The following is a 13,467-nucleotide window of genomic DNA, read 5'->3' on the forward strand; positions in this document are numbered from 1 at the left end:
AGCAGAGAGAAAACTGTCTTTACTGGAATGGAAACTGAAAGTAACTGATGTAGCACATACATAACAGGTCACTCGTTCTAATTTCTTCAGAATAAATACTACTATTGGTATGGTCACTAGAGTAATGGTTTTTTATTCCTCTGAAACCCAAGGGTTTAATCTATAGCTGATTGTTTTCCTTCCTTTATCTTTGTTCCCTACATTCTAATAAAACAAGTAAAACCAGGTTTGAGAATGTATTTCAAAATCTGAGTGCTCCTCCCTGTTCAACCTTTCATAAGTTGTATGACCTTAGACAATTTGTGAGACTTCCTTGAGTCAGTTTCTTTTTCTGTAAAATAGAGACAACAAAGTAATTATGCATTGGCTTATTTTAGATTTTAAATAAGAATATATTTAAATAACATAGTACAATGCCTGATGTTATGCCAAAATATTAGTTACAAAAATAATGTAGAACCAACAAAGTACTCTCCTTTTTCATCAAACAGGAATTTTATTCTACTCCCTTTAGAAAAAACACATATATATCTTAAACATAAAATTGTATTTGGTCAAAATGTTAAACTGTCTTCCTAATCACTACGCAAAAGTAAATTTTTTACTTCTCCATGCTGTTGCTTTGATAATCAACATTCACAGCAAATTCATCCTCCTGAAGTCTTCATTCCTTTCCCCGTCTACTTCTTTGTTATTCACTAGATTATCTGTACCTACTGAAAAGTATTAAATCTAGCACTCTAACGTCCTCAAATCAATGAAAAATTTAATGACAACATATATAAAAATGTGGAAGCAAAATTTAATGGAAGCATATGTATCCTGTGGAGACATATGTATACTGGAGGCATATACAATGAGGTATGCTATCAAAGTTTAGGTACTTAAAAACTAGAAGAAAGTTACTTTGAATTCTCTATAAGTCTTAAACTCTAATTTAACCTTCTATCAAGATTAAAACATTTTACTCTGTTTAAATGCTCTATACTTATTAATATCAACATAGTTATTTACTGAATTTTCCCATGACAAATACACAGTATCCCAGACCTGACATTAAATGTTCATATAAATAATCAATTTCCATTTGTTATGTTTTGGATATGTGGTGTCCCCCAAAAGTTCCTGTGTGAGACAATGCAAGAACATTCGAGTGAAATGATTATGAGAGTATAACCTAATCAATTGTTTAATCCACTGATATGGATTAACTGGGTGGTAACTGCAGACAGGTAAGGTGCGACTGGAGAAGGTGGGTGCATGTCTTGGGGTTAATATTTTGTCCCTGGTAAGCAGAGCTATGTCTCTGTTTCCTGATTGCCATGTCCTGAGCTGTTTTCCCCCTCCACACCCTTCCACCATGTTATTTTGCCTCAACTCTGATGCAGAGTAACGGAGTCAGCCACTTAGGGATTGAGACCTATGAAACCATAAATGCCAAATAAACATTTCCTCCTCTAAAATTGTTCTTGTCAGGTCTTTTGCTCATAGCAGTTAATTAAAAAAAAAAAAAAAAGGACTAAAACCCCATTTTAAAGAAAAATCACTGTTATTCATGTGTTTAAAGTCTTATATATCACCAAAGCCTGGCACATGATTAAGTATTAAATGAAAGTTCATTGAATTACTACCATATTGGACAGCACAGCTTTAATGTCTACTCGCAACATTCACTTGTTTTGCTTTCCTCTTTTTCATTCTATTGGTGAGAGAGAGATTTCTACCCTAGGGTTTTAAGATGGCCAAACATGAAGCATTGGAGAGGTGAGATAGATGGTAGTTTACCAGATGCATACACTCACAACCCAGGAAGGAGGACATTTCATGCCATTCAGGCCTATAGGCCTATGTGGGGGCTGCACTTGGCAACAGAGTGAACAATCAGGGGCTGTGGGAGGCAGGATTTGTGGTACCAAGAACATAATAAAACGTGAACCTTAAGCAACCTTGTTATGGAAATCTACTTCTTTTTTCTTTTGAGGTGGCTCTGACTTGCTACAGAAAGAAGTGATTGACTTGTTCTAATAATCCATCAGGCTGGCATAGAAATAAAATTCACTATTCACAGATCAGTAGACAGCACATTTGGACCATTTATTTGATCAGGATGATTTTGAGATAGGAAAGCTACTCCACAGAAGCAGACTGAGAACAAGAACTTGTGAATAGACCATAGAGACCACTTGAGGTCTTTCAAATTTTTCCAGATGTCAAAGCAGTCATAATATTAAGCCTTAATTTTAGACCTCACACTGCACCTCTCACTACTGTTTTACTACAAACTCTCACCATATCTCCTATTGTTACAACCCTTGGATTGGAGACTCCACTTCTCTCTAAATTGCACACCACCCTATCAATGAAAAAGGCTTTATCACTTGTAAATAGGACTATACCATTCATCACCTTAAAAATGTTCTTAGAAATTAAAGGTTTTCAAATTCCATAACATATCCTCTGAAGTTCTTTATAACCTGAGGATTTTTATACCAGACATTCTTTCTTTACAATCATAAAAATACCTTTTGAGTTTTAAGAACAACAAACTCTTTGCAGTTCTTCCATTCTCCTATGAGTTTTACATCTCCATGTCTTGGTATATGTTGTTACCTTGAACATATTTTGTTTTTGTCCTTTCTTCAAGCAGTTTTCTGTATGGATCTGGATTGTCAATTCACTAACATGATAACATTTGGAATCTTAAGCAACCTGGTTATGGAAATCTTCCTTTTACTCCCTAATCCCTTCGTGTCTACAACCCAGAAATTTAAAGCATCTCAACTTCACCAAACTTGATATGCATCTCTGCCTTAAAGTTGTTTCAGAAATCTCCCAGTTCCTTTGGCATTAGGCCATCAATATCCGGGTATCAATGAAATTACTTTGATATTTTTAGATTACACTTTTTATATCTGCAATAGTCTGTAATTTTTCATGTATTTTCATTTGTGTATCTCTCATGGTTAGCACAGAATATGGCACAAAATAAGCAATCGTTAAATACATGATGTTTCATTTTTACTCAGGTAAGAAATTAAAATTCAGTTTGTAACAACAAAACTTACAAATATAGTTATTCTCTCATTCATAAGTCCAATGTAAACATTTTCAAGGATTTGGGTTCTTGAGTATTGCCTTTACCCTAGAAGAGTTTTTATATTGGTACATCTGCATTATCTATCCTGGTTTACTAAGTCCCACTCAGCCAAATGGATGAATCTAAGCATCCCTAGGCACAAGAATTGAACTACTTTGATTGTTGCTCTTTCATATTGGCTTTAAGATCTCACAATATTGCTTCCTACAAATGTGTTTGCTTATAATCAGAGCAAAGCTAAAAAAGCTAAAAGCTGGCTGTCTGATACACTCACTGTGTGTGGTAAAAGTGCATGGCTTAGAATTAAAAAGAGCTCAATGTATTGAAGAGGAGAAAAAATTATTGATGTACTATATGACCATGGAGCAGCTTGAGTTTTAGCGGGGTTTTTTGTGTTTGTTTATTTTTTGTCAGTGACAGAAAGAATACTGCTAATTGTTAATGGCATATATAAGGTGTCTTTGCAAACACTGTCATGAAAAGGGATAAGTAGAATTGTTATGTCAAAAGTCTTTGGCCCTTTCTAATTTGAATTCAAGAGAAACTAAAACATCCTCACATAATCAGCTATATCTACATAAACACAACAGTTTTCTAGGATATAATTATTCAAGACCCTATTCCCATTTCCTTACATTTTGCAAGTCTTTATGGAAACCTTAAGGATCTGCCAGAAATATGATACCAGCAATACTGCAAAAATGCACAGCTGATAAAAGAAACCAGGGCAAATGGACAAGGAAACAAGAGAATGATGACTGTATTCTTGTGGCTACAAACAGCCATTCCAGATCATGCAGGTTCATGTTATATAACTGCCAACAATGTTTTTAGAAAAGCAGGAGGAAACATCAATTGCTTCTGAATCAGAACAAGAGGTGGCATCTGGGTGCATGAACCAGGACACAGAGATGTACAAAGGAGGCCATGTTAGGAGAGGGAAGGTTACATTGAGATATTTCATCTCTATTTTGTTTGTTGATGTGGATAGATAACAGAAATCAAAGATTTAGAAGTATTCATTGGGGCGTGTTAAGGGTGATGAGCTTATTATATCAACCCACTTAGCATCTGAGGTTCAAAACCAACAGTCTGATATGCCTAAGTCACCTAAAATAAATTCTCTTCACTTTACACTGTACAGAGTGAAGGTTCAGATGTGTTTCTTTTTCTTTTTTTATTTGGCGTTTTTCTTTTCTTTTTTCTTTTTTGTCTTTGCACTTCCAGATAGAAATCTATTGAACTCTAGAATGTCTAGATCCATTGCAATTCTCTCCTGCACGTTCCCAGAATGTTGCGTGAAAATCATAGAGCACTGTTACTTAGAAACATTTAACCATTAAGAAAACTGAACATAAGAAAACATACAACTGTCTTGAAAAAAATGAATATTTTTTTTCCTATAAATGAGACCTAAGGACACGGGTCCTACTTCAGTAGTATACCAAAGCTAAAAAGAAGTACAACCATAGACCTAGATAACAAGAAACCATGCCTTTGTCAAGTGACATACATATAGATAAAATTGCCAAGCTGCCTTCAATCAATAAAAAAATGCAAACATTTAACAGGTTTTGTGCTATTATTTGAAATAAACCAATTTATATCAACCCCTTGTGATTTTCACCCCAAAGACTATGAAGCATTTAAAATATTTTCAGTTAGGAGAAGTAGAGTGCTTTGTGTGGTACCTTTGGAGCTAGAGTGATGGCTGTCATCCCATTATTACTAGGTATTACTTACTACTTACCCTCACTGTCCTAAACTTTCCTGAACTTTACTTTGCAAATAATAATGGTAGCTACCCTTGAGCTATTATAAAGATTATATGAGTTAAAAACACAAAAGCACACAGAACAGTAACTGGAACATAGCAAACACTATAAGAGTGAATTAGGTTTTGCATTTCTATTTATAGTTGCACAATACCTATTTTTAAAATATGTAACAAAGGTGTTGAGGTCATATAAAATTAAACATGTTTGAAAACATAAAACTTTATAACTACAAAGTGATTTTAGGTAATAACAAGGCAATATCAATATGATCACCTGCAATATCTATATATTTTTAAAATCTATTTCTCTCAACTATTTTTATGTGGTTTACCAAATTTTGAAATTCTTCAGAATCTTGTTTCCTCCTGTGTAAAAAATTGAGGATATAAACCTAAAGACAGAGTACTGGTAAATGAAACCAAAGTCTAAAATGGATGAATAAAGAAATTATAATAGAAACTGAACTGTTCTCATTAAATTCAAGACCCCTGAAAAGGACAGATTTCTTTGGAACACTCAGAGAACTTGCAAAGGAGATAATCATATTTATTAAAAATAACATAAAATTGTTAGGTGCTATTTTTGAGGAGCAATGGAAAAGAAAGAAAGAATTTCCAAAAGACTGGAGATAAGAAAATATCAAATTAGGTTTGAAATTCAGTTCTATAAAAAGGGAATTCTGTAAACTATAAAACATTGAAATTAATATTTACTTATGATTCTAATATTCTGAAATTGTGTATTTGAAATTTCCCAAAAGCATTTCACATAAAACTCATTTTCAAGACATTAATAGGAAACTTGAGAAAAAGAAGAGATTCCATATTCCAGGAGTATTGCTGAAAATGGAGCTATTTAACCAGACATCTTTCATTGTTACATATTAATATTTGTTATACTGATGTACTTTGTGAATTTCCATGGGGATGAAAGAGTGCATAATATTTCCAAAAATTACTTGAATGCATATTTATGCTCTGCACAACATTCTTTAGGGCTAGAATTAAATGGAATACATGTCAGGAACCCTTCATTTAAGCAAAGGTACACAGGCCTCTGAAAGAAGGAGGTTTCATTTTGGCAAATCACAGGAGGTATGCCAAAACTTCCTTTTACATGTACCATCCTTGAACTAAAATGATTTTACATTTTTAAGGGGATGTCAGAAACATTTAAAAAACAATATGTCAGAAACCGTATGTGACCTGCAAAACCTAAAATATTCACCAAGTGGCCCTTTAAAAAAACAAATATAGATTTCAGCAACATTTCTTGCTAGAGTAATGAAGTTTAGTAAATGAGCAAATAGTTGAAATGGCATACTTAAAGAAAATGATTAATGAGAAATTGCTTTACTAAAAAGAAAATTTGAGTGATTCATTTCTTAGTTTTGTTCAAGAATTTTTTAATAAAAATATTCATGTGATGTTATAAATCGCAAGTACTAATATTAAATACTAATATTACAGTCATTGGAATAGGTTGGCCAGAATGGCTTTTACTTATTAATTTCTATTGATCTGTTTTCAGAGAGGGCATGTTCTTTGTTCTTTCTAGTTCCCAAGGACATACTACCTACTATTTTCTTCTTGCCAGTTTTCTAGACTCTGAAGGAATAGGGTTTATGGGCCCTGGTCTGGAATTCATCAGTTGGATAATTGCATATGGAAAAATATAGAAGGGAAGTAAATCTCAGGCAAAGTTGTGATCTGGATTCGGCATGAATAAACTAATTCAATACGAGCTTCTTACCTGTGGTTCAAAGACCCAACTGGTCAAGTACAAATTTCTTAAGCTAATGTGTTATAACAGATAAATTTTAGAAGTTTAATAGTTCAACACGATCAAATTTTATTTTTCACTCACACAAAATCCAGTCAATGGAATGGGAAATGGACAAAGGAGGTAATTTTGCTCCAAGTTGTCATCCAGAAATCCAAGCTGCTCTAGACTCTGATGTCCTTAAGCAAAAACAATGTATCCAATGTCACACAAGGCTTTAGACAGTCCACCTGGAAGACAGGCAAAGTGAGAATCATTTAGGAGCATTTTATGTCTATTAGAATAATAAATAATACTCTGATATATATGTACATATATATAACAAAAGGGCAGACTTTACTGAACGGTGGTTGGAAAATGCAGTTCGGTTATATGCCAAAAGGAACAGATACAGTCCTTTGTCATCTGGCAATCCATGGACAAGTCATCTTCTCTCATCACAGACAGATATCATGTGGTAGACCACAGAAGGATGACAACAAGCACTCTCAATTGGAAATGATAAGAATGGAGCCCACTACTCAATGGATGGTGATGAAATGATTATACGTTTCTCTTAGGGAGGCAGGTGGTACCCAGGAATGAGAAATTTCTTTTTTCTTGATTAAAACCTGATTTTGCCTTCTGAAAGGAATTTTCTTTATTCTTTTTTCCTTACCTTGCCATCTCCACCCTTTAGGACTTTTATTGCTTTGTTTTGTTTCCCAAAATCCAGACTCAATTTTTTTGCCAGTATATTTACCTTAAAAACTTACCAGTTATCTGTTGTCTCAGTTTCACATGCCAGTGACCATTCCCCAAATTCTAGTCTTTTTATCAGCTTTATTTCATTATTTTCTTGCTCCCATCATTCTCTTTCAGCTTCACTTTCTCTCTACCATTTTCTTTATCCCTCCCTTACTTGTTCCTTTCCTACATTTAATGACAGCTACCACAGAGGCATCAGACTTACACAGAAAGGTAACATTCAATCAATCAAGTCAAAGGTCTTATCTTCCTGAGCTTTGCAATTGAAGGTTTTGTTTTGTTTTGTTTTTTGGTACTAGGGATTGATCCCAGGGGCTCTTAAACACTGAGTCACATTCCCTAGCCATGTTTATATTTTATTTAGAGACAGGGTCTCACTGAGTTTCTCAGGGCCTTGCTAACTTGCTGAGGCTGGCTTTTTTTATTAAAATATTTTTTACTTTTACAGACACATTTTGATTCATTGTACACAAATGGGGTACAACTTTTCCTTTTATGGTTGTACACAATGTACACTCACACCATTCATGCAATCATACATATATATAGTGTAATACTGTTTGTTTCATTCTACTGTTTTTTCCATCCCCACCCCTTCCCACCCCTTTTTCCTCTACACCATCCAAAGTTCCTTCATTCTTCTCATCCCCCATGAGGCTGGCTTTGAACTCATGATTCTCTGCCTCAGTCTCCCAAGCTGCTCAGATTATAGGGGTGTGCCACCACACCAGGCTGAAGGCTTCTTTCAATCTTATTGATTGTAGTTTAGCAGAATTCAGACTTTTTCAGACTTTTGACCTCAAATATCTGAAGTTTTTGTTCGATTTTATGCTTTCCAGTCCATACCACCTCCCAAGAGCACATACCAAGCTTCTAACATATGAATCCCAAGAGGATATACTCAAACCTTATTCAAACCATAAAATAATTTTTTATCCACTTTCCAATCACTCCCTCCCTTAATTCACCCATTTCAGTTGATCCTACCTTTTTATTTTCCTCTGAACTTATCAACCATCCTCCTATTTAAAAACCATCACATCTATGCTTTGCACAAATACTGTTTCCTAGAAATCTTCATCACTTCTTTCTAGTCTTAGTTTAAGTGCCATCTAATCAGACAAGCCTTCCCAAAGCCCTGCACTCTAATTCTTCTATCTATCTTTTCTGCTTAATTCTTCTACCATTTATTATCAACTGGTATATGAGGTATTTTTTGTTCATTTTCTTCTTCACCTAATTAGATTATAAGATTCATCAGAGAAGGATTTTCTTCTGTTCACTGAAGTTTTCCTAGTACCTGAAATTTATGGTACATGATACTAGGCTTTTTGTAAATCTTAGTAAAAAGACAAAAAGAGAAATCAGGATATATGAAGGAAACTGAATCCATGACACATGAAGAGACTGGGAATGTGTGTAACAGAAACATTACTATACCTATGGCAAAGGAAGAGGTAACAAGAGTGAAATAGTTTTCAGGAATAGAAGTTATTCTCTTCATAGAAAGAAACAGTTTCTCGCAAATAGTAATGAGATGCTTGGGGAAAAAGCAACTTTCACGTATTTTGAAGTGCTCAAGCATAGTCTGAATTGTAATTTTCCAAGAAATTCATGAATAAACTTCAGATTCTAAGAGTTTTGTTTCTTTGCAATTTTAAAGGATATGATGTTTCAAGTAAGGAAACAGAGAGAGGTAGGGAAGGAGGTGGGGAAAGAGGTAGAGTCTGGGAAAAAGAAAATATGACCTGTTGGGGAGCAAAAGGCAATGTTAGATTGCCTAGTGGGTTGTACATTTGTCCATATAGACAGTTTTTTGTTTCTTTAATTATTCATTTGATTAATAATTCAGCTATACACTCACTCAAATCTTAAGGAAGAAGTTATGAGTAGAAGACATGCATCCACCCCAGACTTCTAAAACAAAGCAGGCTTGGGATGCAGCTTAGTTGCAGAGAACTTGTCTAGCATGCCACAATGCCCTACATTTGATCCTCAGTGCCACAAAAATAAACTAATAAATAAATACACATAAAAAGAAGGCACTTTTCTCATTTCTAAACCTTCTTCTAAGTCAGGAGTGCACACACACATTTATATGCATGTGTTTGTGCATGTGTGTGTATAATATGTCTTCATATATGTATGTAGTATATGGTATATAAAGTACATATGCACATATATGCACATCTACACATAAATGCATTCATATATAGTCATGTGTGTGAGTACATGTTCATACAGTACAGATGTGGTAATCAGGTCTCCAGTGCAGTGAGTTTCTTGCTAGACCAAGCCATTCTAGTTTGCAAGACAATCTATCATCACTGAGGATGCAGTCTTGTTATCTTTTCCAAGCAGTTTTCACTTCCAAAGCAGTGAATAAATGCTTTATTTTGTCTGTAGCATTTTATTCTTCACATTATGACATTTATACACTTATCACCCCAAATTCTTTCTTTCTGGTTGACTTTATGATTCAACTTCTCCAATAAAAGTTTTATAGCAGGAGTTAATGAATTAGACCTACAGAAAGGAAAGTAAATTGGCCCCTTTTCAGAGCTTCAAAGCTATAACAATAAGTTCTACGGATTATTGCAGACCTCTCACTGTTCCAATAAGGGTACCGATTGCATTGTTCCAAGCCTCCTTTACAACATTTTTTAAAGGCAGAAACTGCTAAGATCTATTCCACTAGGATCAGAAAAAAGCCTAGGGATTCACAGAGAAACCAAACAAACCATATGGATTCAATAACACACGCATCATGGGAAAATGGTGATCATGTCTGGAATTTTAAAAGACTGCATTTAGGTACTGGGTTTAGGAAGCTTTATCAGGATTAAGTGAAGGTCTTAGAAATCATCCTAATCTTTCATGATAATACAGCAATCCCAAGGGTATGCATGACCAGTTAGGCCAACTCAAGGATCCTTAAGGATCCTGAAGAGAGAGCAGCACTCAGGAAAGCCTGCCTAAGAGTCCAAGGAAAGAAACAGAATTTGGTTATAAAATAAGAAGCTTTATTTTTTCAGTTGTCAAATTATATAAGGGGGGTTATTAGCTGTCATTGTTTATTTTCTTATTTAGTAGAAACCAAAGAAAATTGAAATAGTGATCAGGTGCTCTCAGGCACAGTGGCAGTAGCACATTCCTTGTTCTAGATTTAGATAAAGAAAAAGAAACCAAATCATTACATTAAAGGGTAAAACAAGAGACAAATAGATGAAAGTTTAAATATGGCACTTAACATGATTAACCAAATGACATAAGTTAGTTGGCATAGGTGAGAGCTATTTCCCATATGTACAATTTATCAAGTAATAATTTTGCAACCATGATTTAATTTAAAAGAATTATGTATGTAAATGAAACAAATAAAAAATACAAGTGAAAGTAGCTAAAAATTTCGAATTTCCATATTAGTACGCTTAAATCATTTTTTAATTTTTATTTATTTTTTAATTAATTAATTAATTAATTTTGATTCATTGTACACAAATGGGGTACAACTGTTAATTCTCTGGTTATACACCAAATAGAGTCGCACCGTTTGTGTGATCATGCATGTACACAGGGTAATGATGTTTGTATCATTCTGTTATTTTTCCTTCCCCTCACCCCCTCGCTATCCCTCTTTTTCCTGTATACAATCCATTCTGACGCCATTCTTGCCTCCTTCCCACCCCCTGTTATGCATCATCATCCGATTATCAGAGAGATCATTTGGGGTTTGGATTTTTGGGATTTGCTTATCTCACTTAGCATAATATTCTCCAAATGTATCCATTTACCTGCAAATGCTATAATTTTATTCTTCTTTATGACTGAATAATATTCCATTGTGTATATATACCACAGTTCCTTTATCTATTCATCAATTGAAGGGCATCAAGGTTGGTTCCACAATCTAGCTATTGTGAATTGAGCAGCTATAAACACTGATGTGGCTGCATCACTGTAGTATGCTGATTTTAAGTCCTTTGGGTATAGGCCAAATAGTGGGATAGCTGGGTCAAATGGTGGTTCCATTCCAAATTTTCTAAGTAATCTCCACACTACTTTCCAGAGTGGTTGCACTAATTTGCAACCCCATCAGCAATGTATGAGTATACCTTTTCCTTCACATCCTCTCCAGCACCTATTGTTGTTTGTATTCTTGATAATAGCCATTCTAATTGGGAGAGATGGAATCTTAGGGTAGTTCTGATTTGCATCAATTTGAATCAATCTAACAAAACAGGTGAAAGACCTCTACAATGAGAACTACAGAACACTAAAGAATGAAATTAAAGAAAATCTTAGAAGATGGAAAGATCTCTCATGTTCTTGGATAGGCAGAATTAATATTGTCAAAATGGCCATACTACCAAAAGTGCTATACAAATTCAATGCAATTCCAATTAAAATTCCAGTGATGTCCTCATAGGAATAGAGCAAGCAATCATCATGAAATTCATTTCGAAGAAGAGACCCAGGATAGCTAAAGCAAGGAAGAGTAAAGCAGAGGGTATCACAATACCAGACCTTCAACTATACTACAGAGCAATAGTAACAAAAACAGCATAGTATTGACACCAAAATAGACAGGTAGATCAATGGTACAGAATAGAGGACTCGGACACAAACCCACATGAATACAGTTCTCTCATACTAGACAAAGGTGCCAAAAACATGCAATGGAGAAAAGATAGCCTCTTCAACAAACGGTGCTGGGAAAACTGGAAATCCATATGCAGCAGAATGAAACTAAACCCCTATCTCTCACCATGCACAAAACTCAACTCGAAATGGATCAAGGACCTCAGAATCAGACTGGAGACCCTGCACCTTATAGAAGAAAATGTAGGTCCAAATCTTCATCATGTCAGCTTAGGACCAGACTTCCTTAACATGACTCCCATAGCACAAGAAATAAAATCAGGAATCAATAATTGCTATAGATTCAAACTAAAAAGCTTTTTCTCAGCAAAGGAACCTATCAACAGTGTGAAGAAAGAGCCTACAGAGTGGGAGAAAATCTTTGCCACACATACTTCAGATAGACCACTATTCTCCAGAATCTATAAAGAACTCAAAAAACTGTACACCAAGAATACAAATAACCCAACCAATTAATGGGCTAAGGAAATGAGCAGACACTTCACAAAAGAAGATCTACAAGTAGTCAATAAATATATTAAAAAAAAGTTCAACATTTTTAGTAATAAATCATTTTTAAGTAAGTAAAATAAACAATTTGGACAATTGGCATAGCAGGTTTTGATCAAAATGAACATTGTAGAGTTCCACAAATTAACAAGAAATTTGAAAACAGTAAATCATAGATAAAATTTAACACATTATGTTGGCAATATTGTACTATCACTTTTCCTAGTACTAAAGAAGCTGAGATAGATAACAAAAGTGTTATCCTTGAGAGCCAAATCCATGCCGAAATATTTTGTTTGTCCATGTTATGTATTATCAACTGATCCAGATATGGAAAGATACATTTTTAGTTTGGGACAGCTCTGTATGTTATTTTTAGTTTAGGACATCATAACCAAATGGTTATGGAGAATGTAGATTTCATTAAACAAATAACTATTCATTCATCATAGTAAAATTGTTCCAATTGTATTCTTCTATAAGTATTAGAGTAACTTTATCTTTAAAAGGAACTATACCTGATTGGTATAACTCTACACCATACACAACCAGAAGAATAAGAAGTTATATTCCATTTATGTATGATGTGTCAAAATGCATTCTGCTGTCATGTATGACTAATTATAATAAAAAATAAATAAATAAGTAAACAAACAAAGAAAATGGGCTTTACCAAGTCCTACCATGTCTTTCACTACTCGTTTCCATGGAAGGATGACAACTTTCTTCCTCATCACACAATACACCCCTGCCCATGTATAAGGTAAATGTTAATTGTTCAAATACCTTTTATTCATTTCCCTAAATGCTTTATACTGCCCCTTTTCTCAAATCTTCAATTAAACTATTTAACCACTTCTGTGGAAATACCTGTATCAGTATCAAACTTTGTGGACCAATCTAGCTTTTAGT

This window comes from Sciurus vulgaris (genome assembly GCF_902686455.1).
Source record: "Sciurus vulgaris genome assembly, chromosome: 9".
Lineage (NCBI taxonomy): Eukaryota > Metazoa > Chordata > Mammalia > Rodentia > Sciuridae > Sciurus > Sciurus vulgaris.